Genomic DNA, 25,915 nt, shown 5'->3' with positions numbered 1-25,915 from the left:
GATCTTGATCTTCATCCTGCCAAACAGCCGATTCTATGAACTGAACCATTAAACTGAAACGAGATAAACAGAGTCGAAAAAAACAGATAGTGAACGAAATGTATTGATAAAACATAAATCCCACGATCCAGTACTGATAGAATAAAAGACATGAAATCCATCACTAATTACCGTCAATACAATAAAACAGACACTTCCCCCAACATCTCCCCAAACATCACCCCAGACTACCAGACCTAGCCCAGGTAACCAGACAATTCAACAGAAATACAATCAATGCAATCCATCCAAACAACGGGGGGGGGGGGGGAGAAACCAAACTGGGTGGGAAATATTTGCCTCCTGTCATTAATAAAATTAAGATTATAGTTACACTAAAGCTAGTATAATCTACAAATTTATATCATGACAGGAGGCTTCATATTTGCTGTTTTAACGCTCTGACAGCAAAGCAAAAGAAGCATGGTCCGACGGTCTAAAGTAGAATTGTCGAAAAGTCTCTTCACGGGACCAGTCCGCTGAACATAAAATGTCCAGAAGGGAAGCTCCCGCCATAAACGCTCCGGAAGCTGAGGCGCCCCTAAATGAATGCGCTCCGAAGGTCGCATTCACGCCCGCCAGAGCCAAAAGCCATCTTATCCATCGAGCCAGAGTAGGGGACGAGACCGGCTTGTGGGGTCTGACATACGAAATCAACAACTGTCCAGAATGAGAAGAGCGCAAAGGAGCGGTAACTGCAACATTACAAGCCAGTGCCTTCGCTACACAAAGCTTAGGCGAATCCTTGAAGTAATGGTATGATACAACCGTCGAATCCGACTTGGTACGTCTAACCACCTTGAAGGAGACCCCCTCTGGAGAAAACGAGAAAGCGTCGACATCGAAGGCCCGGACATCCGAAACACGTCTGAACGAGACCAGACACAACAAGAGGGCAAATTTTGCCGAAAGCTGGCGAAGAGAAAGGTCCTGGTTATCAGGCCAAAACCAAACGTACGTCCCAGAGGGAAGAGTACTTGGGTGCCGGAGGGCGCGCCAGCCTCATTCCACGCAGGAGCCTGCAGACTACTGGATCCTGGCCAATGGGAGAACCTCTATGCGGGACATGCGCCGCCGAGATAGCTGACCTAGCCACATTAACCGAGCGGTATGACCGACCCAGGTCAAAGAGATGAGACAAGAATTTCAGCACGCTAGATACAGGACCTGTAAAGGGATCAGTATCCCGTTCCAAACACCAGCGACACCAGGAACCCCATGCTGAGAGATAGCACCTCCTCGTCCCGGGAGCCCAGGAATCCCAGAGAAGGTCTCTAGCCGATTGCGATAACGCCTCGACATTCCAGGCACCCCTGAAAGAGTCCAGGCCACCAGGAGTAGGTGGCCGTCTCCCACTAGGGGATGAGGGTTGCCCCGGGAGTCCGAGAGGAGCATTCGAGAGGACGGTAAAAGAAGAGGATCCCGACAGGAGAGATCCAGGAGCTCCGGAAACCAGGCTTGACTCTGCCATAGCGGAGTCAGCGATCTCACCAAGGACACACGCTGACGTCGAATTTGTAGCAATACCCTGGGAATCATAGCGAACGGAGGAAACACATACGCTCCCTGTGAAAGCTACACCTGGAGAAAAGCATCCACCGCTGTGCATGCCGGATCCGGGAGCCAACTGAAGTATCTCTGGGTCTGGTGATTCGTCCTGAAGGCGAATAGATCCAAGGTGAACGGGCCCCTCTGATACTTGAGTTCGAGGAAGATGGATAGCAGGAGTTTCCAGTCACTGGCATCCCTCCAATGTCTGGAGAACCAGTCCGCCGTCAGATTTGACTCCCCGGAAGATATTCTGCTTGTAAGGTGATGTTGCGTTGGAAACAGAAGCTGTAAATCTCCTTCGTCACCTCCGATAGTGCTCGAAATCGAGCGCCCCCCAAGCGGTTGATGTACTGCACCGCTGAGCCATTGTCCATCCGAAGGAGGACGCAGCAGTCCGACAGTTGGTTCGCCAGGCTCAGAATCGCAAAAGAACTCACAATCAATTCCAGGCAATTGATGTGAAATTCCGATTCCTTGTCCGACCACGGGCCCCCCATGGACCCGGTCGCGCACGTGGCACCCCAGCCGCACTGTTTTGCATCTGATTCCAGCACAAAATCCAGGGTTGGTCCGAATATCGCTTTTCCGTTCCAGGCGGACATATGCGCAGCGCAGTTCGGTCTTCACGTCCGGAGACAGGGAGATCATCTGATCGTAAGAGGGTCTCCGGCGCAGAAAATGAGCCTTCAGCCGTTGCATGGCCCTGTAATGTAGTGGACCCGGTTAAATCCGGTCTTGCCGTAAGATCCGTCGCATCTCCTTCCGAATGGTCGCTATCTTTGCCAAGGGCAGGCGCATTCTTTCGAATTGACCTCGAAACCCAGGAAATCCACCGTCTGGGAAGGCACCAACGCCGATTTAATCAGATTGACCACGAACCCCAGGTGTTCCAACAAGGAGAGCGCAGAGCGAGTTTGATATCTGAGCCTGGAGGGGTCCTCGCAAAAGATCAGCAAGTTGTCCAGATATATTATGCAGTGGACACCCTCTGACCTGAATCGGGCGACCACCGGCTTTAGGAGCTTGGTGAAGCACCAAGGAGCCGAGCTGAGGCCGAAGGGGAGGCATGTAAATTGGCATGGAATGCCCTTCCATCACAAGTGAAGGAATCTGCGACAGTCCTCGTCCACCGGGACGGAGAGGTAGGCGTCCTTCAGGTCCAGTCTCGTGAACCAGTCTCCCGGCCGGAGAAGGTCCCGCAGAAGATGAATGCCCTCCATCTTGAAGTGGTTGTAGACCACGAAGGCGTTCAATTCTCGTAAATTGATCACTGGGTGGAACTCCCCGGACTTTTTCTTCACTAGGAAAATCGAGCTGAAGAAACCCCTCAAATCCGGGGATCTTTGAACCGCGCCTTTGGCGATCAGTGCCCGAACTTCCATATCTATCAAGGACTGTTGTTCCCTTGCGATGATGGGGACCCTTTGGGGCCCAACTTGTGTTGGAAGGGAATGGAAATCTATGACATAACCCCGTACCATCTGAAGGACCCATACATCTGAAGACACCTCCCGCCACCTGTCTCTGCAGTGAAACAGTCTGCCCGCATGCAAAGTAGGGTGAACGAAAGTGTTAGGAGGTGCACTCACCTTCAGGAAATCTCGCCCGTCCTCTGGCACGGTATCCGTGACCTATATCCGTCCTCTGAGCGTAGGGGGTTCTGGAGTGGTATGACGGAAAGAAGGATGGACCACGGGATCTGTGGCGGCCCGAGGACCAGCCGCAGCTGGAGACACGACCCCGCTGTCGTCCAGCCCGTCCAAAATAATGGGATGTTTGCGGCCGAAAAACCTTCTTAATGGAAGATTGAGCTTTATCCAGGGAGGTAAACAGGTTAACGTGCTTCTGTAGCTCCTTAATGAAGGGTTCCCCGAACAGTAGGCCCTTAGCCATGGGGCCCAATTCTTTGGAGCCCAGTTCCGATAGTTTGTTGTCCATATGGAACAGAGCTGTCTTCCTGCATTCAGTGCAGAGGGCCACATTGACATTGCCTAGCAGGCAAAAGGGAACGTAGTGCCCAGTCCCGCATCGTGGACGGATACAGGCTCGTACCTTCTGTGTAGGCCTCGTCTGCCAAGGCCAACATCCTGCATAGGGGTCCCTCACGTCCAGCTGCTTATCTTGCGCTGACCGGAGGCTACGCTCCACCCCTTTCTTGGGGTCCCGACCCGTACGGGTCAAATACGTGGCCACCAAAGGGTCAAACTCCCGGGTCACTGCCACCTTGTCCGGCAGGATGGGCCTGGTCATTCCGCCCTCAGTTTCTTGCGGGCCTCCCCTTCAAGGGGTCTGCGGACCCAGTAGTGCACGAACAGTGCCAAGTGGTCGGGCAACAACCATTCTGAGGACATGGGGTGTCGGATAGACCGAGGGTCAAACAGGGGTTCTCCCGTAGCATCCAGAAAGGTGTCGTCTCCCGGCACCGCCGAGGGGGCCTCTGTCCCTGGCGCATCTTCGTCCTCCCAGCACCAACTGGGGCCATCCCCACGGTCCTCGTCCCAATCTCCATCTTCATCTGAAGGGGACTGGTCTGCCCGCCACTCATCCAACACGGCCATAGTAGGGGGGGTAAGGAGGCCTCCTCCCCTGTGCCTGATATACAACGGCGCCTGGCTGGCGAGGTTGATAACCTCGAATCATGACGCTTCGCCGGAGCCTTGCCCTTCCAGGAGCATGGTTCAGGGCCTTCACCCTTCCAATAGCGCATTTGCGCACTTGCGTGCTCTCTTCCCTGAGAGTCTGACTCAGCCGAGTCGTCTGCAAAAAGGGGGGTTCCTCTCGCACCCCTGTCAGTATGAGGTTGAGGCAGAGCCCTCGCCAGGGCTTTCTCCACAGAGGCGGCCACAGCCGCATTAATCAATGCCTGCAAGTTTTGCTTCTGTGCAGTGGCTTCCATGACGCCTGAGATATGGTACGTGATACCTAAGGAGACAGAGAACAGGTATCAGTAGCAGGCAGTAGGGGCAGCACCCCTAGTATGGCAGAGGCAAGTATTAACGCATGCAGGCTCAACAAATCTTGCTCCAGGGGAAGGAGCCGTCAGGTCAATAGCATGCGAAATATGGCACAGACAAAGCAGGCCAATCACGGGGCACTGACAAATACATGGGCACTTGCAGCACCGGCCCAGTGGTATGCGAAGCAGGAGTGTAGGTCACTGTGGCAGACGTGCGGGTATATCTTGACATGAAGTGCATGTAGGGCAGAGGTGCAAACGGGTGTAATGACAGCACAGTGATGTTAAGCGGGTCCCATGCAGGAAGCTTGTAGCGAAACAACTATAGCCACTTATATCCCAGGGGACATGTAGTAAGGGCGACCCCAGCAAAGACATGCAAATTTATAACATGCACTAAAGAAACAAAGCTGCAGGTAGGGGCAAAAAACCCAAACATGCCCAGAGGAAACCAGAAGAACCCAGTAGAAAAGACCCCCAAACAGGGGGGCTGAACAGGAGGCCCAACATAAAATAAAGTAAATTAAATAAATAAAATTAATGTGATATACAATTGCTTAAACCTATTTAATCACTACAGTAGAAAAGGTAGAAAGTGTTTAGATGATCCTACAGCAAAATAAATAAAATAAATAAAATTATATCAAAATAGAAATGAAGAATAAAATGGGCCCTGCGCCCTTAAGGGGTAAACAGTATGTGCAGCAGAGACTGAGCCGCGAGCCACGCACCCCCGTGGTCGGCCACGCGGTCACGGGGGGTAAGGGCGCCCAGCAGCGGAGGCGCCCGCGGAAACAAACCCGACACCCTGCTCTGTCCCCACGCCGCTTGGGAAGCAGTATCCAGCGAGCGGGGACGCGGGCAGGGCAGGGAGGCAATGATAGGATTTCCGCTCGGCGGACGAAGCCGGCGGGCGGGAATCAATACGAGAAACACGTGGGACCGCCGGAGTCTTACTCCGCGGTCCTGACGGCGGCACGGGAAGCGGTCGGAAAAAACGCTTCATGGCGACCGCAGAGGTATACAATAAAACAAGCCCCAAAACAAAGGGAAAATAAAAAAGGGGTGGCAAAGTAAAAGAAAAGGCACCGACAAATAAGGAGGGCAAAGCCCAATTACAAGAGAAAATACAGCACCAACACCAAAAACTGATGATCCAAGGCCAAAGCCCAATTACATAAGAGAAACACAAAATATAAAAAATAATGATAAACACACAGCCACCTAAGTAAAACAGGAGGCAGTGGTACTCTGACCTGTACTGATCTGCGGAGCAGCAAAGAAAGAGGAAATGGTGGCTTAGGATGAACCTTATATAGATACCTCATATTTTTGTCTTTTGTGTTTATGTCTCTATGTTAATGTGCTGCTGTGGAGTTCAAGTAAAGAGAGACTTAAGCAAATATGAAGCCTCCTATCATGCTATAAAATCTGAATTGTTTTAGTCTAGTTTTAGTCTAGTTTTAGTCTAGTTTTAGTATAAAATCTCAAAAAGTTTAATAGACTAAAATTTTAAGTCGACAAAATTAACACTGCTGCCAATCTTCTATTAACTCTAAAAATTGTTATGAAAAAGTAAAGAAAAGTAATATAATGGGATGAGATTACGATATAAAAAGCAAAAACCGTCAGTAAAGTATAGGATCACTTTGAGTAGCTCTCAGGAGGCTAACTTGTAAATTGTGTGGTACATGAGTAAAAGCAAGTAAAGGGTCACCTCACTCAGTGCCAGTATAAAGCAATGTGACAGACCGCCTGGCACCCCAACTGGGTGCCTCCGCCAATCGCTGCTTCCTAGTAGCCTGGAGTACTATAAGCAGCACACCAGACACCATAAGCACCATAGCCCCTTAGCCACCCCAGCTTGGCTGGGGGTCTCGCTGTCCTCCACCCACCCTGGACCCAAGCCCAGGATCCAGCTTCCAGTGGGTGGACCTCTCCTACTCCAGAGAGTCTAGCAGATATAGCTGTGTAGCTCTTACAAGAGCTAGTGATTATAGCCAGTATAGAAATCCGAAGCAGGTATAGCTGGTATAGCTGTTCCCTACAATCACGAGACGAGGCTGCGTGTTGAGGGTGAAGTGAACTGATTTTAATGGGACCGCACTTGGCCATTTATGACAATCCCCATGCAAGGGGTACTCACACCTGGACCTGATGGAAGACTACAGTACAAAGTTAAAACCCCAAAAGTACCTTTAAAACATTCAAAACCCCCACAAAAGTTACATCCTCTGATACCTCAGATCTGGGAGAACAACATATCCAAAAATCACTTAGATCGGAATTTCCTGGAAGTTATAGTTTTGGCTGACCACACGCATGGTCCCATGACCAAAACAGTTCCACAGAATTGCGGCTAGGTGCCACTGGGGACCAACCGGGAACCGTGAAGTCTTCCTGCTGAAAACAGTTTCATATCATCGCGACTAAGTGCTGCTGGAGGATCGACCCAGAACCGCAAAGTTTTCATGCTGAAAATAGTTCCAGGGCATTCGCAGCTAAGTCCCCCCTGAAGTCTACTCGCGGTTTTGGTCCATGCGAACGGCCACCAGTGAGTTAGCATTCAGTTCTATAGAAAGTGCCAAACCAGGGGGAATAAACTATGGGTCTTTACAGTCACTGGCCTGGCCCATAGTGTTTTGGCAGGAGGTTGGCAAGCAGGTCCCCTCCAAAAGCCTGTGGTGAGGTTCTGTTCACCACAAGCAATATCTGCAAATACAGCACAAGTCTGTATTACCAAGGAAAGGGGCATGGCTAATCACCAAGCTGGATGGATGTTTGCTGAACTAGCTCCAGGTAGGCCATGCAGACAATCTGCATAATCCGAGGTGAAAACCAAACATGGGGAACTCCAAAAAAGTCCAAGGCTCCCAGAGTACAACAGGGAAGATGCCATCTCAAGCCCTAATTAATATTTTAGAGATTCAACCAACCACATGCCGGACCGTGCCAATTCCAATATGGCACCGATGGCCTCGCAACGAGACTCATATCCTCCAAGTCCTGCTCCATCGGAGGGCTCTACATTCTCCTGACATTAAAGATCTGCTTCAAAACTTACCTTCACAAAGCGACCAGGACAAGATGCTGGGGAAGCTGGAAGCTCGAAGTTGGATGGCCTGGGAACTGACATCAGTCAGGTAGGCCATAGGGTACAAGACCTAGAGGATGACTGAGAACTCGACTTGCAGTCCACATATATAGCCTCCATACAATGCTCACTTGATGATGTTGATAACCACAGGCACAGAAATAATCTGAGGATACAAAGCCTACCAGAAAATCAAGAAGACCTACAGTCTATCCTCGCTGAATTATTCAACCTCATTCTGGGTAAACCAACTAACTCACCTGTACTTATAGACAGGGCACACCGATCCTTGTGGCCCATTAATTCCTCAACAGACAACCCACGGGATGTCACATTATTACACTGTGAAAGAAGCTATTATAAAAGCATTGAGATCCACAACTCCTCCACTAATATTCCATAGCAACCCACTTCAGATATACCCGGATCTGACATGGCTCACATTGCAAGCTTGGACAACCTTGATGCCCATCACAGATTACTTGCAGAACAGAAACCTTAAGTGCAGATGGGGTTTTTACTTCGCACTAATAGTGTTGCATAAAAGCACAACGCATTTGATTTCCTCATACCTGGATGTCCAACCATTCCTATGGGCGCTAGATCTACCCAACACTCCAGTTGTCAATTAGTATGCATCACAAATGCCTGCTGCACAATCACAACGTGCTCCTAGCCCTTTCAATGTATTGGAAAACATTTTCCTTTGGCCCCTTTTCTATGGACCGCATGACTCTCACAACTAGGACAACTCTGCAAATTGCTAAAAACAGATTGTCTCTATACAGCCGCAACGCTAACAGGAATATTTTTGCCCTTTCATTGACTGACATCTCTCAGACTGAGCCAGAATCCTGAGGTGACACATCTATGTCTACTCTTTAGGACATTTATGTTACATAATTCATCGGACTGTCTTTACATTTCCCATATAAAAGAGCCTATTACCTACAATGGCATACTTGTACTTTGCAATGAAATGTTCCCTTACGTGTGCCCCAAACTTGTTAACCCCCTCCCCACCCCCCACTTCCCACCCTAACATCCCCTCCAACCATAAACTCTACTGAAAATCACCCTAAACTCTGCCACACACCCAAGAAAGAGTTGTGATGTTGTAACTCCCCATCCCCTGGCTCCACTCCATTAAGATAACCTACTTGTTTACCCATAAAAACATACCAGAGTCTGACCAAGGCCCGTAATTGATGATCTCCGCTAATTGAGTTTCACATACAACCCATATGCCCCTCTGTGACTAAACCAGGAAGATTGTACTGTTGCTTAATCACAGGACTTATCACATCACAACTTCCTCAACGCCAGAAGTGGAAAACCCCTTCTAAGAAGCGGAGAACTGAACCGGCACCACACAGATAAAGCCCAGGCACTCCCTAAATTAACTATACTAAGATTCCATGCTCCTTGGCCAGTCTTTGCCTCTGGATCGCTTGACTCTCACAACTGGGACAACTCTGCACATCGCTGAAAACTGATCATCTCTACACAGCCACAACACTCTCAGAAATATTTAAGCCATGTTGAGGCATGTTAAGGTCTCAGGCTTATCTGACTCTAGTAGGGGAACTGACCGAGGTTGACCTCCCCGCGCTTCCACCCCCAAAAAATAACAAATAAAATAAAAATTTAAGACAATATCACTCCTGACCAATAACATATTCACACGCTACAACCTACTACACTGCTCCATCCCCCTCTCAACCTCACAGACGGACCCTGACATATCCTTGAATCGGCTCACACCTTTATATGGTCAACATATATATAATACAGAATCTTATTTCAGTTGTGTGCAAGACACACACAAAAAAAAAATACGTGGAAAAAAAGAAAAGAAAAGTAAAGGTAGAAACCAATTCTGGGTTAACATCTATCAAACTGATACACATGTCCATTTGAGGAGCGCAGACTGCATCAGAGTGTTCTTCAGATTTGTAATACACTCCAGTATCACCTCAACATGTACACTCACTATATATTTGTTGTTTGTTGGCCGACCTGTGACAGTGTCATCTCACACAATCCAGCCACAGAACCGACACATTCACACTCACATGCCCACCCTGCAACCTAACCTTTTGCAACCTGACATAGCTGTCCTTTTGACAGCCACACACACACACACTGAGCCACGAATCCCTCTAAACCCCCATTCTAGCGGTGCCAGTCTTCATTAGATGCAATTCCCTGTAGACTCTGGTTAATCTCAGTGATAGACACCAGCAGTGTAAACCAAACCCATACAACTCCATATCCACGAATTTAAACACGCTTACTCAATTTATTTTTCTGTTTGTACTAATATCATAATGCATAGTTACTTGTTCTTAAATGTCCCCAGCTGTCCTGGACGGAACTGCCTCCACACACGTACTACCCCAAGCAGTCTCTCATGGCTACCATACAAATCGTATTGCTTAATGCGAGAGGGCTGAACACCCCAGAAAAAGACACATGGCCGTGGTGGATTTTCACGGCATGAAAGCTGATGTGTTCATTCAGGAAATGCATTTTTGTCTGAACTCGGTTCCAATTCTTAAAAACAAACGATACCCCTTAGCATATTTCAATAACTATCACTCCTCAAAAACCCGTGGAGTAGCTAAACTCTTTGGGGCAAATCTTCCAGTTACCTACAAAGACCATATGTCTGATGACAATGGCAGGTTCCTTTTTGTATGTGGTTTTATTTTATCAAAATCCTCCACAAACTAGATCACTTTGTTGAAGGAATACTTATCCTAGTTGGAAACTTTAATACTTCCATAGATAGCAATCCTGACACCTTCTCCACTACACAAATTTGCCTGGCATCCGCTCGTAGACCAATGCGAACATTACTAGTTGAAGCACAACTCTACGATGGATGGCGTGTCCTCCATCCTACAGATCAGGCTCTTACATCAGAATAGATATGTTCTTCCTCCCACACCGCTGTCTACATCTGATCAAACTTTGTAATTACAGTTCCATTTGGCCAGATCATGCTCCCCTGTCTCTTGCCATTGCTATTCTCTCCCTTCCTCGCCAAAGTTTCCAATTGAAATTGAATGATATCCTACTAAATGACCCAGAGACTGTGTGACAGACCCTCTGTCCCTGAATTTTTAAAGTTTGTTACCCTTTCGACTATCCATTCGACCAAATATAGCTATGTCCTATATCACCATTGTCCATTCGATTAACAAAAGAACTACCGACCACTGCCTATTCTGGGCAGCACTTTGTGTGCTGTCAGTCAGAAATAAGACCTCCATACAAATCCCGAACCCCTGAACCGATCTGTGTGATTTTTGAATATGTTGCTTCCCCAGATCTGGGCTATCAGGGGATATGTCTCAAATATTTTATGTCTCAAATCCCCATGGTTTCCTTTAGATTGTAAGCTCACGGGCCATCTAGCCAAGCACTTTGCATAAAAGAGCTCCAATGGCTAGATATCAGCTTATGGGCAGGGATCTCTTACCTCTTGTATTTGTCTGTGTATATTGTACGTTTCTCCACTAATTGTACAGCGCTGCGGAATCTGTTGGCGCTTTATAAATAGCAATAATAAATAAATAAATAAATAAATAAATAAATAATAAATATGGAGGTATTACGTGTTTTTGGGTACTTGCAGATTGTATATAAATGTTGTTCCTTTTTCACCTGGAGATAATTGAGTTAAAGACAGTAGTTGACTCAATTATGTCCCAGGCAGAGGGGAGGGATTGCATGCCCTGTATGGGAGTTTCACACTGTATAACTGTTATTATTGGTTGATAATTCTGTATCACTGTCCCCAACAAGGTCCATGTGGGTATAACCCATGCATGGGGACTTGCATAAAAGGCCAGTGTGGCTACCATTAAAACAGATTTACTTCACCCTCAATATGTAGTCTTGTCTCTTATTGTAGGGAACTGCTATACAGCTATCACTACTAGCTGTTGTAAGAGCTTCTCTACTTGGATGACTCCTCAGAATGTGGTAACACACCTCACACTTGGGAGAAGGACATCTCTGGTGGTGGAAACCCCTCTACTCTTCGGGGTGACTGCTACAGACTGTTACCCAGCTTAAAGAAGCCATAACCCAATATTTCACTAAGAACACATACCCAGATTCGTCCAACACTACAATTTGGGAAGCACATAAATGTACAATCAGAGGAACTATTATTGAGATAGCTTCAGCACACAAACGGAACAGGGAGGTGAAGCCTTCACAATTACTGATAGATAGGCACAAATCAGACTCTGATCTACCCATGTTGAAACTACTAACTGACAAAAGATCAGAACTCATTATCTCATGGGCCTTCAAGCGAAGTGCAAACACCTTATTACTAAGAGTCAATTGAGGTAAAAGCGATCGATTGTTGGTCCATGCTTTCAAACAAAAAAGCAAACCACGTTCATTCCTGCATAGAAATTACAAGATGGCAAACATTTCGGTCCAAATTGGCTCAAATGGAAAGCACTATGCTCCACCCTGAAGGCCAAAATTAACATTAACCTCCCTGGCGGTATGATTATGTCAGGAATTTTGTACCAAAAGCGGTACCATTTTTTTGCATTTGAATTACCCGCCCAGATCAGCCCCCATGTCAGGCATGTCAATCAAATTTTAATTAATCAAATCACATAATTACGTTAAAAGATTATTTAAATATACATGTAGAATTTTAATATATATGCATTTATAGGTATTTAAATTCTACGTGTATACTAATGTAATCTTTTATGTAATTATATGTATTTATCTATATATATATATATATATATATTTGCGGTTATTTGTATTTTATATATATATAGATATATATAGAATGTCATTCTAAGTGTATTTTGTTACCGATATATATATATTAATAACAAAATACAGTTAGAATGAAATTACATATGCATATATAATTTATATTAAATTTTGTTTCAATATTTTATTTATTTATTTATTATTTTATTTATTTATTATTTTAATTATACGTATTTATATATTATATATATATATGTACATCTATTATATATATAATATATATATACATATTATATATATGTCATTCTAAGTGTATTTTAATATTAATATATATACTTATATTAATATTAAAATACACTTTGTATGACGTTACATATATATAATATGTATATATATTATTATATAATATATATACATATTATATATATATAAAAATATATTTCATTTATTTTTACACTTGTCTTTTATTTATTTTTTTATACTTCCCACCAGCAGGGGTTCTGTCTGATATTTCAAACAGTCCCCCTGCTGGCAGATCCACAGCCAGCTATAGAGGGCCATGTGATCGCTCTTTGAGAGCGATCACATGGCCCCCGGGGGCCTGATTTGCCGTGGGAGGGCTGCCTGGGCTGTGAGGCAGTCCTCCCGAAGCGGATCGCGGCGGAGGTAAGTACATCTTATCTACCCCGAGCGTGACTCGGGGTTACCGCTTCTGGCAGCGAAAATTAACCCCGAGTCACGCTCGGGAATACCGCCAGGGAGGTTAACAGTCATCTCACAGACCCGTTCTCATTTCCAACGGCCTGAGAGTGCCTTCTCTCCCCCCTCCTCTTTGTTCTAGTCCTTGAGTCTTTCTTGCAAGGCATCAGAGACAATGATGTCAGATATAACCACAGCCTTCCATACTTTCTACCTAAAACTCTACAACCACAGACAGTCACACCCCTCAGAATTCCATCTTCAAGATTTTTTACTCCCAAGGGTTTGAAACACTATCCCGCAAAATCTCATTCATTCACTCGAACTACCAATATTCAAAGAGGAATTTAAAATGGTAACCAACTCGCTTCCATTGGGGAAAAGCCTGGGCCCTAATGGCTTTACAGCTAAATATTAAAAATTATTCACCCCACTCCTAGCAGACACTTTTATTCAGTTGTTTAGCTCCCTACTCAACATGCCAAAACTCCCAGCTGACTCCCTCGAAGTAAACATAGCCCTCATTCTCATAGCCAGGAAAAGACCTGCTGCAGTGTAGTAGCTATAGACCTATATCTCTCATTAACATTGATCTGAAACTATTTACAAAAATACTAGCAAACTACCTGCACCCTCTGCTCAACGGACTGGTCCACCCTGATCAATCAGGATTCAACCCAGGCAGAGAAGCCAAAAACACCACCACTAAATTGCAAAATCTAGTTAATTAGTTTAAATTCTCACAAACCCAAAACATTCTCCTGACTATTAATTTTGAGTAGGAGTTTGACAGGGTGGACTGGTCTCTAATGATGGCAACTTTAGAATTTATGGGTTTCGGTCCAAATTGGCTCAAATGGAAAGCACTATGCTCCACCCTGAAGGCCAAAATTAACATTAACAGTCATCTCACAGACCCGTTCTCATTTCCAACGGCCTGAGAGTGCCTTCTCTCCCCCCTCCTCTTTGTTCTAGTCCTTGAGTCTTTCTTGCAAGGCATCAGAGACAAGCACCAAATAAAGTGCTTTGAAATAGAAGTGGTAGATTATAACGTCATTATGAAGCCTTTGCTGATGACTTGCTTTTTACGGTCTCTGACCCATATACTCAAGGAAATGTCACTGTATAACGCAGTCTCTAACTTGTAACCAAATGTCATCTCCAAAGCAAATATCCATTCATGTGGGTTGAATCTGCTTTAAAATACCTAGTTGTATATCTCCCCAAGGTCACGCCACAGCTTTACGATCTAAACTTCCCACCATGTTTACAGGCCATTTCAAAAGACCTACTTTCATGGCACCTTCCGCATTTCAGCTCGTTTTGCAGAACCAACATTATAAAGATGAATGTGCTGCCGAGACTGCTATATATGATTCAGGTTTTACCAATATCCCTCCTAAAAGCTCGGAAAATTTTCACTGACTTCATATGCTCATATAAACATCCTAGACAAGCCTACTCACTCCTGGTCAGGCCGACAACAGATGGTGGATTAGGCCTGCCTAATATTGAGTTATACAACAATGCTACATTGCTGTCTAGAATTTATGACTGGGCAGATACTCGAACGCAGAAACAATGGATAGCAAAAGAAGACAGCATCTTTAGAGAACCCATTTACTCAATACCATGGCATAAGCTTATTTAAAACCTGTGTGCTACCCAACCATAACCACCACGCTTCTTCTATGGTCATATATTAAAACTAGCGAAGATTTATCACCTTACCCATCTCCGCTTTCCCTAAAATGCACTATTCCAAACAGGCGAATCAGGTGGGGCATAACAAGATTACCATACTCAAAATACCTCATGTTATCATGCTTGATGATAATGACATTACTCCACTAAACACTTTGATACTGACTGATACACACTCAGCACTTCAAAGATTCCAATATACTCAACTGACGCACTTCCTCAGATTCCAATGCCACTACCAGAAGGGGTACCAACCGCCCTCTCGCTTTGCGAATCTCTGACATACAAACATTGCTGATCTGGCTACTGGACTCCAAAACTTTGTAACATAAATATCATTACAACAGGGCTATACATAGGATACAAGGTCACACATTTAGGCTGAAAGAAGTGATATTTCATCTAAGGCAAAGAAAAGTTGTTGTTTTTTTACTGTAAGAGCAATAAGGATATGCCTGAAGAGGTGGTTTTATCAGAGTCCAAGATGTTTAAACTGCAATTGGATAAATACTTGCAAAAACATAACATACAGGGATATCATTTCTAATTAGTGGGGTAAAGCTGCTTGATCCAAGGAGACATCTAAATGCTATTTTGGGCTCAAGAAGGATTTTTTTCCTAGTTTGTTGCAAAATTGGAAGCACTTCAGACTAGGTTTTTTGCCTTCTTTTGGATCAACAGCAAAAACATATGTAAAGAAGGCTGAACTTGATGGACACAAGTCTCTTTTCAGCTATGTAACTATTTAACAATGATGTGGGAGCCTTGGCAGACATTCCTCCAGGCTAGCCCTCACCATACCTCAGATTACACCTAACAAAATCACCCATAGGTCCTCATATATTTTTACATTTATGTATATGAAATTAAACTCAAAGAGGTATTCCATCCTGGACATCTAGCATCCGGTTATGTTATGTATTTCCTTTCATTGCATATACTCTTTTGTTTTGTATAATATATTATATCTTCTGTTCCACACTAATTATACATCAGCAAAGATACTGACACCACACATACCACATAGGATGTGCACATTTTTCTTCTTTGAGTCACATGCACCCTGTATATGGGTACAAAACTAAGCAATTCACAGCCTTCTGCACCATACCTTTTTTATCATACTCATAAGAAATTCCCCACAAAGGTAGATGACTGCACACTACCCCCCCACCCCCACCCTCTCAGCACAGGTGTCAAAAACATCCATTAACCCACACTCCCTCACCCCTAGTTTTCTTACTACATGGCTGATATGAAGGTGAATGTAATATTGTAAACAACATATCTCTAATTACATTGTATTTTACAACCGTATTTATCTAAGTGTGTTGTACTGCCTAATGCCAATAATAAATAAAAAAAGTACTAGGGTAGGCAGCCACTGGTGTGGTTTCTGATTCTGCACAAGTATCATGACTTATCAGCGTTACCTCCTCTGCTACTAGCGTCACAACCCTTCAGGAGAACATGGGGGCAGGTGAGGATAGTGGCAGTAGTCAGAGGAAGCTTGCAGGAACAGTTGGACCCCTCATCTGCTGAATTAAAAAAAGGGGGAAAAAATAGAAAAAAAAATTCAAAAGTTCCTTTTGCTTAGCTGCTACTGCCAGTGCCACTTACGTCAACTGTCAATTTAGAATCCAGTGTGCTTCTTTGCCACTATTTGTGCTTTGGAAATTGCAAGTTCTTCCCTTGGTAGTATACACAGTTTGTGGCTGCAGTTTACTGCACACGTGAACAAGTGGTCTTTTTTTAAATATTAATAGAAAAAAAAAGTATTGGTATTGGTAGAATATTTTTTTTTTTTTTTGTTTTAAATGACAGTTGCAGGAGATGAATTAGTTGGGAGCTTTTAACAGTTTAGTGCTTTTGTGAAAATGTGTGATTTTAATGATTTTATGAATGAGGAGAGACTGGGTGAAAGTCTAACGGAAAATGGAAGGGAGTTCAACAAGAACGGTGCAGCCCTAGAGAACTCTTTAAGGCGAGCATCAGAGGTAGGAGTATGAACAGAGGATAGATGTAGGGGCCTACTAGGAACATACTTGTGTATTAGGGAGGATAGATAGTTGGGAGCAGCATTATGTAGAGACAGGGCCGGCCTTAGGGGTGTGCGAGCTGTGCGGCCGCACAAGGCGCCGTGGAGCAGAGGGCGCCATGTGGCCGACACAGCTCGCACATGGCCAGCTACCCGGATGGAGGATTACATTATTCTCCACCCGGATTAGAAAAAAACCTCCCAGTGTTGCGATGGGGACGGGGCTTACCTTGCGGTGGGGGCGCAGCTTAAATGACGGCATGGCGGAGCTAAAATGATGGCTGAATTTAAAGCAGGAAGGAGTCCCTGCTTCCCCAACAACCAGAGTTGCACTGCCTTCACTCCTCCTAGACCATAAAGGACAGAGGTAGCCATGTATGACTAACTGTTTGTGAGTGTGTGTGAGTATGTGCAACTGTCTGCCTGTGTGAGTGTGAGTACCTGTGTGTGTGTGCAAGTACCTGTGTGTATGGCTGTCTGTGTGTGTGTGTGTGTGTGTGTGTGTGTGTGTGTGTGTGAGAGACTGTGTGACTGTCTGCCTGACAGTGTGACTGTCTCTGTGTATGTGACTGTCTGTGTGTGTATGACTGTCTGCCTGTGTGACTGTCTGCTGGCTGTCTGCCTGTGTGTGTGGCTGTGTGTGTGTCTGTCTTACTGTGTGTGACTGTCTGCCTGTGTGTGTGTGTGACTGACTGTATGTGTGACTCTGTGTGTGTGTGACTATCTGCCTGTGTGTGTGGCTGTCTGCCTGTGTGACTGTGTGCTTGTGTGTGTCTGACTGTCTGCCCGTGTGTGTGCGTGTGGCTATCTGCCTGTCTGTGTGTGTGAGTACCTGTGTGTGTGGCTGTCTGCATGCCTGTGTCTGTGGCTGTCTGCCTGTGTCTGTCTGTGTGTGTGTGTGACTGCCTGCATGTGTGTGTGTGTCTGACTGACTGTATGTGTGTGTGTGACTGTCTGTGAGTGTTTGTGTGACTTTGTGTGTGTGACTGTCTGCCTCTGCGTGTGTGTGTGTTTGACTATCTGCTAGTGTGACTGTCTGCCTCTGTGTATGTGACTGTCTGTCTGTACCTGTGTGTATGTGTGAGTTACTGTCTGATTTTAACTGTGTGTGCGTGTTACTGTCTGCCTGTAACTGTGTGAGCGTGTGTATCTGCCTGTAACTGTTTATGTGTGTAACTTCCTGTACCTTTGTGTTTCTGCCTGATCCTGTATATTTGACAGTGTATATGTATAACTGTGTGCATCTGACTGTGGAACTGTGTGCATGTGACTCTGCAGTCTGACACATCTGGCATGCACATCTGTTGGCTGCAGACCATAAGTAGCTTACTTCCTAGCTCAGGCCAATCAGAACACTGCCGCAGATTACCACAGGACACTGCAAGTCCCTGAGCTTGCGAGACAGTTATGCATGGTCTGCACCCAGTGGAGTGGCAGACTAGATTCAGATCAGCATGCCCCTCTCCCAACTAGGTAATGTGGCGAAACCAACCTCGCCACTATGAACTGGAGAAGCCTGGTTGCCCGCCTGCTGCCTTTTGACTATGGCCCTGGGAGATTGGGCCCTTTAAAAAAAAAAAACTTATTCGGCCCTAACAGAGTGCATGTCACTCATTCTGGCCCAATAAATACAGTGGGGTCATTCGGTACTTGCCCTGTGTGAGCGGTGATACCCCAGATAGCTATGCCATGGAGCCCATTCATATAATGAAAGACTATGGGAAAGACTTTAGCTCCATGGCAATTGAACTGTGTGAATAGGATCTGAGCGCTATTCGGTAGTTTTGTGCGCTCAGATCCCAGCTATCTGGGGATATGTGAAATGTCTGTGTGTTATGTGTAAAAGGTGACTTTATGTATTTTAAAGTGTTTTACTGTCTTTGTGTCCCCATGTGCATAATGGAGTCTGGTCTCTGTCCTGGGAGGCAATTGGATTACTTCTCCATTGTCTCCAGGAGAGAGGGCTCTGTAAAACCGGTCTGAGCCAGATAGCCATGTGCCAGCCAGGGCCCAAAAGATATTTTACTAACTTTTGAACCCCTGGTCTGATTCATGCCATTTTTTTAATATGTTGTTCCCCTGAATGGATTGATTGTGAATATGTGATTTTTATGTGAATATGATGTATGGTTTTAGAGTTATGAAAGTTGGGTAGAAAGTATGTTTTAACTGTATGTGTAATTGAGTTTCCTCTCAGGATAAGGGGAGGGAATATGTGGGATGTAACTGTGATGTGATTAGTTGTTTTATGCCTCCCTGTGGGCGGACCTGTATTTGCAACAACTGTAATAAAAACCAGGCTGGGTGTGCCAGCACCTCAGATTCTGCTTGACCCTCAAACCGATGTGTCGTCTCGTTTTTGGGGGAATTGGATTGTATGCTGACTGCCAGGAATGTAAGCGGATTGTATGCTGACTGCCAGGAATGTAAGCGGATTGTATGCTTTTCCTGTTCGGCTGATTCCAGGATTCGTGTGTTTCCAGTTAGGGAGTTGGAAGATTCGTACATTTTGCAGTTCAGGAGATTGGTGCTTGCAGTAGCTGTGGGTCTATGGGAAAGTGGATTATCGCCTAAACGTTTTTTATCCCCTTCTGAGCTTACAACAGTAAAGGAGGAATTAATATTGTTTTTAAATCATTATTTAATACACTATAAAAAGAATGACGGGAGGTGGGGGGGCGCTGCAAAGACCAGATATTTGAAAGCAATAACCAGAATTTTAAATTAAGCCCTATATCTTATGGGAAACCAATGCAGTAACTGGCATATGAAGTTATAGTGCCTACATTTGTTCCCCCCTCCTTAGTGATTCCAAATCTAAATATTTTAGTAATTAGAAAACTTGTAAATGCAATTTCAAGCCATGCTTCCAAGCCCTCTAGGTAGGAGAGCTGGGCCTGCATGTCCTTGCCTTCATACCGAACATATGTCCTAACATACCATGCATGCAATGATTAACATACCATCCTAACACACCGTTCTCCCATACTCTAACATACTGTGAATGCAGCCATGTATGCGCCTACATTTACAAATGCTCCACTATGATTTTTTTCAGAACTATTTTCGCTTAAAAAAACATAACCTGAACCAAAGAGCTAAATAAACTAAATTCTGGGGACTTGAAAAATAGTTTTTTTCTGAATTGTTTTAGAAAAAACTACTTTTATTTGCCTTCCACAAGACAAGTGTATTTACAATAAGATTTTTTTTTTGACTATATGAAACGCAATGTTCCCTGTATAATGCATTTCATATTTTCACAGCCATTCAAAATATTCCATACAATTCTAATTTATGATGGAAGAATATTTAAGCTCAATCAATAATCCAATTATAATTACTAAAATAGATCTTTACATAAAGTAGGCTCTCTCTAAGGGAAATACATTTTTTCAATTAAAGTGAAAAAGAGCAACAATTGGAAGACATTTGATACAACAAATGGGTATGTAAGTGTAGCGGAGAGCTGATTTCTCACAGCTATTCTCCACTTTAGATCCAAGGAAGGCTCAGGAACAAGTCATTAGTAAATCCACAGCAGAGTTTCCAACAGGTAAAAAGGTACAGCAATATCCCCACAGCACTCCCAATAACTGGACGACACACAGTTTCAGGAGTAGAACTGACAATCGTTTATTCCAAGGTTTCTTATAAAGCCTGCTCCCATGATAGGGAGGGAACTACAGTAATTATGACAGTAACCAATGCAGTGCTTGTTACCTCCCACACATCTTCTCCCCTCAGAGTGAGTCATAATCCCCTTAACTTGTACAGTACTTTACCCCAAACTTAGATGTACCCCTAAACCATCACATATCCTTAATATTAGGGTACCGCTAGGTAGCCCTGATCTGGGTGAATATAATATCCAAAATTCACCCAGATCGGACCAGTGGTTCGGTAGTTACAGGAAGGTGAAGTTTGACCGACCGCACACGAGTTGGTATCCGAAAAGGGTTCCATGAGAATGGGCCCTGCGGTCGGTCTCCGTTCGGCAGTTAAAACAGACATTTATAACTGCCATCCATACTTTAATTCACCTAGATAGTGATTCCCGCATTCGGTACTTTGTTACTACCGAATGGGGATTCGTTATGTCTCTCCGTTCGGCAGTTACGGAGCTCTGGAGGTCTCAGCGGTGTTTGGTTGTTTGAGTGTCCGATTTGAGTTCCAGACACTCGACGACCAAACACCGCTGAGATTTTCATGCGTAAGATGGCCGCCGCCACGTGTACGCATGCCGAATGGCGGCCACCCAGATACAATGTTAATGAGCCGGTTAACTTGCGGTTTGGAAAGAATGTGAACCTTAATTGCTGGCACACTTCTCTCTCCGGGGTGGTCCCTCTATTCGGTAGTTTCCATAAGCAATTAGTACGGATGGAAACTACCGAATAACACACAATTCACACTTTAAATAGACGAATAGCAATTCAACACAGGCAAAATTATAACGAATATAGTCACACAGGCATTTTGCAGGACAGGCTTACTGCGTTCCGCTACAGTAAGCATAGGGTAATATGCATTGGTCTTGTGTGTTAATGTAAGATGTCAAAAATTCATTTTATAAATTCTTATACATTGTATCTGTTTTTTACCTTTACATGAGTTTGCTATAACTGCCAATCTGTTCATGGATTAGAATATATGCCTTTACGTTATTTATATGTTTCTTTAAGATGTATGGACATTTTTTGTAGTCCAGCAAAACATTCTGATTAAACTCAAGATGCTCACACTTGCAAATAGACTGATGATCATTTACCATGTCTCTTGCTCTTAAGACGTGTTTGCAGCTCCTGCTTGACTATTACAGATGCATATATTTAATATAACACATTGGAGCAAAAATTGTAACAGAGTTAAAAAGCACAATCTTGTGGTTTATTCATTGACTCTTTTCCAAAATAACGGATTTGGTTAAAAGGATACTAAGGGCATTAAAGCTTCATGCTGGTACCTAGTGAGTTTTTAGGTAATTCTTTTAACTACACCAAATAAAGTTTGAATTATTTACCAGATGCCCTGGAGCTACAATATACATGTGTTGCTCTTTCCTAAATTCCACTTGCCACAATGTTCTGTGTGACTCAGATATCCAAGCTATCCCCAGCATGTAAATGCGAGTTGTGAATATGCTAACTTTTTATACACCAGGGTTCAATATAGACAATGAATAGAGCACATTGCACAGCAACACTGTAGTCCAGGATCACATTCATAAGGAGATGTGTGGGCTTATTACACAACATGGACCTGTGCAGTTTCTCTAATATCCCATAGATCCTGTCTAGATGCAGTCTCAATGTTGTTTTGCTTGACCAATCAATCACTGCCAGATTTAAAGATATGTTTACACAAACTGGAGAACAAGGATATGTGTTGTAATTTTGGCACCTAAAATGCACATTTATCTTACCTCCATTTCAATAGGAATAAACACTTGCAGTTATAAACAAAATCTATCTATTGATCCTTTTTTTTTGGACAATGACAAATATTTTAGCAGTACATTTTAGTGTAATAGAGCAAATGTACTACAGTATTTGTTTAAAAAATAGGTGATATATTTCACTATGCATTTTATATTCAAAGGAACACACTGTAGTTTGCTGTAGTGGTTATGGTGCTAGGCATTCCCTTGTGTCAGTTCTTGCATTTGTGAATAGTTTGACAATTACCTGGGTTACCTGTGTACCCATGATCTCCACAATGCTCGTCTACACAATATAAACAAGATTCAGTAATGCATTAGTATTTGCCAATATGATATGTTGTCTGCCTTTGATGGGAATTCAAGGTGTTTGGGAGTATATTTTGTCCAGAGCTACAGAGGAGAAAAATGCTGTAATAATAGCGCTGATATTCTAACATTGTCCATTTGGCAGTTTACAAACATGTCACACTTGACAAACATAATTAATAGCAATTGTGATATTATCTCCATTCAGGGCCGCCATCAGGTGGTGACAACCAGACGGTTGTCACGGGCCCGGCGGTCCTGGGGGGCCCGGACTGCTTTGGCAGTCCAGGGCCCCACAATTACTTTCTGCACCTATATATAGCGATGATCGCTATATATAGGTGCAGCCGTGGGACCCCCGGCTCCCTATACTTGCAGAGGGGGCCCAGCGGACTCCAGAGGGGGCCCAGCGGACCTCTCTCTCTAACTCCCGCGAGATGTGCGGCCGTTAAAGCGTTGCCATGGCAACGCTCCGCGCAGCGCGCACACCACATCTCGCGGGAGTGAGAGAGAGAGGGAAATGCTGTATAGTACAGCTGCAGTCCGCTGGGCCCCCTCTGCAAGTATAGCGAGCCGGGGGGGCCCCACAATGGCACCGGACCGGACCACCAGGGATCAAAGAATCTTCCCCCCTCCCTGAACCAGGTAAGAAACAGGGAGGGGGAATAACTTGTATTACATTTACATGCATACACTACTAAACACACACACTGCATCCACAACACTAACACACACACTGCATCCACAACACTAACACACACACTGCATCTACAACACTAACACACACTGCATCCACAACACTAACACACACTCTGCATCCACAACACTAACACACACTCTGCATTCACTACACTAACACACACTCTGCATTCACAACACTAACACACACACTGCATCCACAACACTAACACACACTGCATCCACAACACTAACACACACTCTGCATTCACTACACTAACACACACTGCATTCTCTACACTAACACACACTGCATCCACAACACTAACACACACTCTGCATTCACTACACTAACACACACTCTGCATTCACTACACTGACACACACAATGCATCCACAACACTAACACACACACACTGCATCCACAACACTGACACACACTCTGCATTAATTGCACTGACACACACTCTGCATTCATTACACTGACACACTCTGCATTCATTACACTGACACACACTCTGCATTCATTACACTGACACACACACTGCATCCACTACACTGACACACACTCTGCATTCATTACACTAACACACACACTGCATTCATTGCACTGACACCCACTCTGCATTCATTACACTGACACACTCTGCATTCATTACACTGACACACACACTGCATCCACTACACTGACACACACTCTGCATTCATTACACTAACACACACTATGCATTAATTACACTGACACACACACTGCATCCACTACACTGACACACACTCTGCATTCATTACACTAACACACACACTGCATTCATTGCACTGACACACACACACTGCATTCATTGCACTGACACACACACTGCATTCATTGCACTGACACACACACTGCATTCATTACACTAACACACACACTGCATTCATTACACTAACACACACTGCATTCATTGCGGGGGGGGGGGGGGGGAGGCCGGCCGGGCGGTGGGTGGGGTGTGGGGGGCCCAGACTTTGTGCTTTGTCAGGGGCCCCAAAATTTCTGGTGGCGGCCCTGTCTCCATTTTTAGATTATTTTGTTGCCTGAGTATTTTCTGTGTACTATCTCTCTATTATGTGATTGAGGTTGATTGAGTGACAGGAAAAGGCAGTAATAAAGATATAATTGATTTTCCATTTTGATTTCTTCATGGTACAGATATGAAATGTAAGTTCTATGAATGAAGATCTTAAATTCTCTATAGTTTTGTATATGCAAAATACTGTTGTAAAGGAGCTTAAATTTAAAATCTTAAGTCATGTGGACTTTAACAAAAATGTAACATTGGTATTTTTGTATACATTTATGAACATAGAAGTTGTCTAATTTTAGTAAATGTATATTACATTTGCATAACGAGTCTCTAAGTTAATTTTGCAATCAAAGAATGCTACTTATTCTATAAGGTCAAGGGTATCATTTTAGTAAAAAAAAACAAATTTGGTAAAATCACTAATATAACTGGTAAGACTATTTTAAACTGAAAACCCCACATTGACTTCTATTTTTAAAAATCTGTTTCTATAAATAAGTGACAACTATTTGACAACAAAATTGTAGTATTTATATTGAGACACAAAGTATTTATAGTAAATTTGTAGCTTAGTGTCCTGCACCATATTTGCATTATGATATTATCATTTTTAGTTGTAGCTGGGCCATGTTCTACAAAGGCTTATGAAATATACAGTTTAGTGCTCGACAGTTTCTCCATCAGCTGGACTACAGCTTCATTCACAATTTTGTGAATGCAGTTTCAGATGGGATTGCTCAACACTGATACAGAATTTGTAACATTTTTGTATCTGTCAAGTTTTGTACACTACAGCATGTGTGAGAGTATGGCCGTACCACACATGAAGCTTCTGTGAGCCAAAAATAAAATGATGGCAACTTAAGGACATTTTATGGAATATAAAATACACTTAACTTAAGTTCAGGTATCTACTTCTCCCCCTACTCTGAGTGTCACCTTGCAGGCAAACATATAAACTTGGATGGTCTTTAAAATGCTAAGTTTAGTTTTAAAATGTTCCATTTCTAGAAGATGACATATTTTTATTTTAATAAACTAGTTTGGAGGTTGAAATAAAAAAAAACTAATGTAAAAAAAAAAAAAAAAAAAAAAACTCAAATCTAACATATAGATGGATTAAAAATTAATGATATATGACATGCTTACTATATTGATATGCCTGTTTGTTTTATGAGCAATACAATAAAACAGTCTAGTAAATGCATCAACAAAGTTTACCTTTCGTATTCTATTAGAATATTGTTTGGGGAAAATATTTGATAATGTTTGCAATACTGAGTAGATATAGAAAATGACATAATGATGCTAACTTTGTAGTATCATATTGTTGTAGGTTAAATAATTATTGCCGTTATCTGTATAGAATCTGAAGATGAGCCAAAGTGATTATAATAAAGCTTGTTCGGTAAAGATCATACAGTATATTCCAATGTGGAGAATGTTGACATCTAGTGTAGAAGCAGCATACAGTAATAAATATCTTGCATTGTCTCACTAGCAGTGGTGCTGCATATGATATTATCTCAACACAGCAATCCTAAAATAACAGATAGCTTTCATTATTAAAACATTATGGAGACTG

This window comes from Pelobates fuscus, chromosome 9, assembly GCF_036172605.1.
Source record: "Pelobates fuscus isolate aPelFus1 chromosome 9, aPelFus1.pri, whole genome shotgun sequence".
NCBI classification, from domain to species: Eukaryota; Metazoa; Chordata; class Amphibia; order Anura; family Pelobatidae; genus Pelobates; species Pelobates fuscus.
The sequence above is the reverse complement of the archived record's forward strand: the minus strand, read 5'-3'. Positions refer to the sequence as shown.